Below are 7,054 nucleotides of genomic sequence, written 5' to 3'. Positions count from 1 at the left end.
GAAAGAAGAAAAAAATCAAAGAAAATCCTAAGACAACAATGCAAATACATACTCATAATCCACTCCACCTCGGACCAAGAGACTTTGGTTTAACTGTGGAAGATAATCAGCAGCTCCTTTCGCTTCAATTGGCTGGTAACCTCCTCTAATTCTTGGTACTTTAGTCAATTGAGGAGCATTAGTAGTTTCCGGCCATCTTGAGATCTCAATGAGACCTTCAGTTGATGGCCCGGCCGCCGAATCGCCCAGCTCCCTCCAAACATTGAGCCAACCCTTCTCTGGAGCCTCCCAGATCGAATCAAATGACTCCTCCTGCTCCAATAGCTCGTAAAACTTTATCCGCTTTGCAAGTTTCTTCTCTCGCGTCTTCATCCGCTCACCTTCTGGCTAATGTTTTCAGCACAAAACTCTCTCAACAGCTCCCCCAAAGATCACTAAAGAACAACAATTAGGGGCGGCCACCTGAAAGCTGATCGATCATCCCAGTCGAGAACTGATCAACTTCCCAGAACAAAAGTCGATTGATGAACAAACCAAAAGTGATTGAAACCAACTTATTTGGTCGACCCAATGACTTGCTTAGTAAAATGTCTACACATACAAAAAGACCATAATACCTTGCACAACCCCCTCCAAAGGATGAGCAAAACATGCAATTTTATATTTTGTCCATCTATCTCCTATAAACATGTGGACCATATCATGTATGAGAGACTTTTGAGGGTCTTCTTTCTAGACCATTCTTCTGTAGGGAGTCTCTTTCTCATTTTCTCTTATAATCCCTACTTTCAATATATAAAATGAGTCGCAAGAGCCTGATAATACCCGAGTTTGTCACGAAGGAGCAAGTCGCTGTGCATCCCCCATTCTCTATCCCTATCTCTTTTTCTCTCTCTCTTCCTCTTCTCTACCATTCCTACCACTCCATGTCTCACAAAACAAATTCAAATTCTACAATATATATTAAAAATAAATTTACAAAATAATATATCTAATAATACATTATCTTGATAACACAAATGATACTAAAATAAAACTTATAAATATTGGAGCCAAATAAAATTTACAAAATAATATATATTATAGATCATAAATTTAGTAATTAACTGATTGTCGCAAAAGCCACAGCATACAATTTTGCTTGGATTTATTTTATATTTATGAAAACTTTTGAGAAATTCAATAAAGCAACGGTCCAAAGCTTTTACATTGGAAATTGCTCCCATTTTACTTAGCATTTATTTATTTTATTAAATATAGAAGAAAGGCAGCCCGCACGAAACTCCAAACATTTATTTATCAGAGCAAAATTTGCAGACCCCGGCAAAGATGCGTACAGCAATATGCTACAATATAATAGAGGAAGATTGACAGACATACTTTTGTTTTTTCAAGCTTAAATACAAAATGATGGTACTTTACTTTTTTTTTACAAGATATGCAAAATCTGAATGCTATAACCGTACCGTACCGCATGCAGAGATGTATATGATGTACGATCTCCACCATTGATCACCGCAATTAAAAAAAAAGTTACAAATAGGGCCTACCGAAATACATATTTGTAGTGATCGACGGTGAAAATCAGTCACTGTATGCATCTCTATATGCGGTGCGTATGTATGAAATAAGTTTTCGTTAAGAGTTGGGTGGTATGTGTAGTTACATACCATCTAATTCTCACCTATTTACAAAACTAATATCTTATAATTTATTTTTAACTTTTATACCACCTAAATTTTACGTATTAAAAAATGAAATACATTTTCTCACGCATAGATAAGATGTATGCATGTAAACATTGAAATTTAGATGTTAGATACGTAAATACACAGAAATTGAGTGTGGTATTTATGCAAACCTATCTTTACATTATAATAATAATAATAATAATAATAAATTTCAATCAATAAAGCTTCAGTTTTTGAATTCGAAATAAATAATAACAGAACCACAATTTAAATTTTATAAATTTTTTAATTATTTGATGAAATACTTTAAATGGTAAATTTGTAAATGGATAAGATTATACAAATGTAATTGGCCCATCAAATACATCTGTTAGCCATCGCTTGGAAATACGCAGTAGTCATAACCTGTTCAAAAAGAAAAAATGTTAGAGAGAAATATTTGTAAAATACATGATACTTTATATAAAAAAATACATATAAACATAAAATAATTTATAATTAGTATTTTTATCATGATAAATTTTAGGAGCATTCATATACATACCAATAAATTTCTATGCATTTAGATATCCAATACCTAATACTGCTTAAATATTTCATATCACAAAAAAAAAAAAAAAAAAAAAAAAGGGAAAATACACTTTTTTATCTAATATCATGAAAGTAAAAAAATTAAACATTATGTGTTAGATATGTAATTACATGGGAATTGAGTTGTATTTATGTAAATCTTCCAAAAGTTTAACATATTTAGAACTTGACCATCAACAAATTATCTTTAACAACAATCACGAGACATAATTATTTAAATTTTAATTTAAAATTATTCATAATTATTATTTAAAACATATTTATAGTTAAATTGAGCATCTCGATTAAACAAATTCAAATAGTCAAAGATTATTCAATTCTGACATCATTAGTACACTCAAATGTTCACCGAATATCGTTTGAGCGAAAAAATCTCTCTGAATTGTTCAATATAGTGGTTTGATTTTATTCCTTATTTGCTGAGAAAATTCTCAAAGATTCTATAAATATAGCTTGAAATCATGAACAAATTTATCTTTAACACGAATCCCGAGATATGAAACCAATCTCGAGCAAAAAATATTTAAATTTTGATTTAAAATTATCCATAACTATGATTTAAAATGCACTTATAGTTAAATTGAGTGACCATCTTGATTAGACGAATCCAAATAGTCTAAGATCACTCAATTATAACACATTAGTACACTCAAATATTCACCGAATATAATTCGATCGAAAAATCTCTCTGAACTGTCCAATATAGTGGTTTTAAATCATTCCTCATTTGCAGAGAAAACTCTCCAAAATTCTATAAATAGATCCCTAACCCTTATTGAGATGGAGACATTGAGCCAGAAGAAGACTCAGCTTGAAGGGGGAGATGAAAATCAATATCGCTTCTGCACCGTAGATTAGGTGAATACCACCCACTCCAACAATCACAAACCACCGTCAATCACCACCTGCCAGCTACTGTTGACCAGAGTCAGTCGCCCTTTATTTGTTGCAATGAAATAACTTGCGGAATCACGACGTGCATTGTGGAACCCCGATATACAATACAAAGTGACGAGACATTCTGTAGAACAACACACCCCACATACTATAATGTCTTCCGAATGTGTAACTTGCACTCCAAATATAATGCAATGACACAACCCCAATAACGGTATAACAATGCGCCCCACATATGGTGCAACAACACCTCCCGAAGATGATGTAATGACTTTCTCTGGAGTCCTAAAGCTCGCTCATTACAAATCACCATGACGGTCTACGTAATCAACTATAGCCTACGTGGTCTACAACTAATGTAATCACATCCCGAAGATGATGTAACAATGCACTACGAAGGCAATGGCTTTCTCTGGAGTCCTAAAGCTTGCTCATTACAAATCACCATGACGGTCTACATAATCAACTATGACGGCCTACGTGGTCTACAACTAATGTAGCTCTCAACTTTGACCCATTTGACTACAGACATTTTGCACAGTTCCCGACTCCGACCCCTATAACTTAAAATGTCATCATAATTCACACTAAGATCTATGTGCTCAATTATAACCTACGTGATCCAAAACCCGTGTAGCTCCCAATTTCAGCCTTTTAAGCCTACGTACGTCATCACAACTTACTATTACGACCTACATGATTCACAAAACAACTTCTTACTATATCCTCTGTAGCCACGCTCTTAAAGCAATATACTTCGTAGCCAACCGACGCTCTCGAAGCAATTGATTACGACACTTTTAGCCTGATATCACCACGAACTAAATTCATTATAGCTAAACTACAACTATTATCGATGAATTATTGTTGTACATTTACAATGATCAACCTTATAACTTTATCTTAATAAATTAAGGAGAATAATAAACATTTGTACTAACAATTCATATTGAATTGTTTTAACCGAGTCAAACTCCGTGATTTTATCTCTTTTTAGGTTTTTTACGTAAAAAGTTGAGATGTATTCTCCTAATTCACTTTAATTATCTGAGTATGTGCTAAATTTTTGTGCAGCGCTAAAACAATTATTCATTAGTCTAGTGTCTCCAACCTAGCAACACACATTATATTTGAAATAAATTATAAAATATATTAATTAATATTACTCTCATTAAAAAAAAACTCAAAAACTTTTAGAACTAGTTAAATAAGATTTATCAATGCAAGTTTTTAAGTTATATAAAATTATATGAAATGTCTCATTAAAATAAAAAAAAATCCAAATAAATTATTTTAATAATGGCAAATGTAAATTATCAAGTGATTTTATTTCAAGGCATGAAATCATCGACAATACAAAAAAATTAAGAATTAATTTATCATTATCATATAAAAATAAATTATATTTTCAAGCCATATCTAATTAAAAATCAAAATCTTTAAATTGCTTTTTTAAAAAAACAATGTATATAATTAATTAAATAATATAATAACTTCCTCTTCTCAAAATAATATCCTACTTTTTTTTATCTAACGTATTTATAAAAGCGTAGTATAAATAATCAAAACAAAAAGTGAAATGAAAAAATATACTTACTCGGGTCGACGGTTGTCTGGACCGCCAGACCATTAAAGTAACATGTACCGGCGGTACTCCGGAACTGTTGCCAGTACGAATTGAAGGCATAGCTCGCATGCGCCTCCACCGTATTGGGCAGGAAGCATGCCCCCCCGGTCTGTATAGCCGCACACGTCCCGTTACCCTGCCCGCATGCGAAGCTCAGCGCAGCCCCCACCGCCGCCAAGTTCCCGCCGCCGCCGCCGTTATCCAACACGCACCATAGCTTCCCTTTATAGGGCTCATTGTTCCTCGCCGGCGGGAGCGGTGGATAGCTCCCCTCCGGCCCGGGCGGCGACCTGTCAGATCCACCTCGTACACCGCCGTCCCGTTAGGGTACAACAGGCCCCAATGCCTCTCCGTCCCCGGGCCAGGCTTCAGATTCTCATTATACAACGAGAAAATGAAAACCGGGATAGCAGCGGCCGGCCTCGCCGGCGTACGTAGCCCTCTCTGCTCCGCCACCCGGATCGCAAGTTTCCTGTTGTATGTCGCTGCGTTATGCACATTCGCTCCGATCTGATCAAGATCGCCGGCATTCGGCCACCCGGTCTCCGCGACTCCTAGCCGGACTTCAGGGTAACCTTCAGCGGCTATAGCGCCAGCCATCGCGTCAAGCCTCTGATCCAATAGATTCGTGTAGGTGAGTCCGGTGGCCGGATCGTGGTAGTATAAGCTAGAGTTTGCCTGAAAAAGGGCGTAGTCGATTGAAATCGAATTAGGGTTTTTAGACCAGGCGAAATAGGTATAGGCGTCGATCATGAAATAGGAGGATGTTCGGCGGAGGAAATCGAGCATGGGGCGAATGATTGGGCCGGCAATGTCGGATCGGAAGCGGCCGGAAGAAGGGGGGAAGGAGGATTGGAGGACATCCATGGCATGCGTGGTGCTGATCTTGATTCCGTGAAGGGAGAATGATTTGATGGAGCGTTGAAGGCGAATCATGGAGGGGACGAGATAAGGCCAGAAGGAAGAGTTGGAGGCGTAATCGGAGAGGATCTCGTTGCCAACTAGGAGGAAGCGGAGGCGAATGGTTCCATAGAAGGGGACAATGTTGGTGGAGATCCAGTCATCGGCGGCTGACTGATTGGTGCCGATTGAAGGGAGCAAGCCATTGGGGACCATGACGGAGACGACGAGGTTTGAGCCGCGGAGGGCACGGAGAATCGCAGGGTTCGCATCGTATATCTTGACTGCGGAGGCGTGGAGGGAGTTGAGGAGATCTATGGAACACGGAGGGGAAGGGAGGTTGTCGCCGAGTTGGCCGTAGTTGACGCCGAGGCCGTGGAAGAGAACCTTGGAGGCCGATTGAGCTGCAGGGAGAAGAAAAACTGTTAATGATTCTTGCGTAGAAGAAGGAAATGAAGAAGCCTTTGTTACCATGGGGGAGGAAGAGGAAGCCGATGAAGAGGGGGAGAAGGAGGTGGACGACATCCGCCATTTTTCACCGACGAGTTATTGCAGGGAGAAGTAAGCTCTGCCGAATGCTTTATAGTCAGTTCAATGGGCAGTATAAAGTTCCACGTGTCGCTCTCTAAGTATGTGAGGACTGAGCAGTGTTTTTCCGTTTTCGGTCGCTGACTCGGCTGTTAATTATCTATTAATATTTATTTTTTAAAAAATTGGAACTTTTTTTGAAGAGGTCCTCTGTCTATTTGCAATTTCAAAAATGGTGACTTAAGATAATTTATTTAATTATATAGGCCATTTTTATTGTTTAAAAAATGAATTTAGAAATATAGTGTAAAATAATTATAATTAATTTAAGATTAATTTATAATCAAATTAATTATGAAAGCTTGGAGGTTAGTGACGAATGAGCATTATGAAGTCTTTCTTGGTGAATAGATATGTTATCTTGGGTTGCAAATCAAGTGAGTTCATTATGCTGCACGTAATTTAGTACAATGAAGTCGTATATGCGAATCAAGTATATTGTCATTTGAGCTCAGCTATTTCATTCGTATAATGCATAATGTAGGATTTGTCTCATTGCAAGCTATCTTTAATGATTAACAGTCCTATCACACAAGATTTTGCATATAATAATGATAGTGAACTCAAATGATCTTATAAGAATATAGAAAACAAAGATGGATTTAATTATAAGCTTAAGCATAAGATTATTAATTAATTGCTTAATTTAAAGTTTGATATGAGTGAGCCGTCCAAAATGAATATACCAAATGAAGGATTTGATTAAACAAATGTTGATCCTTTACAGTGACCAAATTTGGCCATAACTTATAGATTACTA

At 36.7% G+C, this 7,054-nt stretch overlaps 1 pseudogene; it reads right to left on the bottom strand.

Annotated features, from left to right (window-relative positions):
- Window positions 1–2,061: 2,061 nt before the first annotated feature.
- Window positions 2,062–6,374, bottom strand: LOC110018460 (annotated as a pseudogene).
- Between the last annotated feature and the right edge of the window lie 680 nt (window positions 6,375–7,054).

Source organism: Phalaenopsis equestris, unplaced genomic scaffold (genome assembly GCF_001263595.1).
Source record: "Phalaenopsis equestris unplaced genomic scaffold, ASM126359v1 Scaffold000002, whole genome shotgun sequence".
NCBI lineage: Eukaryota > Viridiplantae > Streptophyta > Magnoliopsida > Asparagales > Orchidaceae > Phalaenopsis > Phalaenopsis equestris.
Note: the sequence above shows the minus strand (reverse complement) of the source record. Positions and strands in the feature narration are given on the sequence as shown.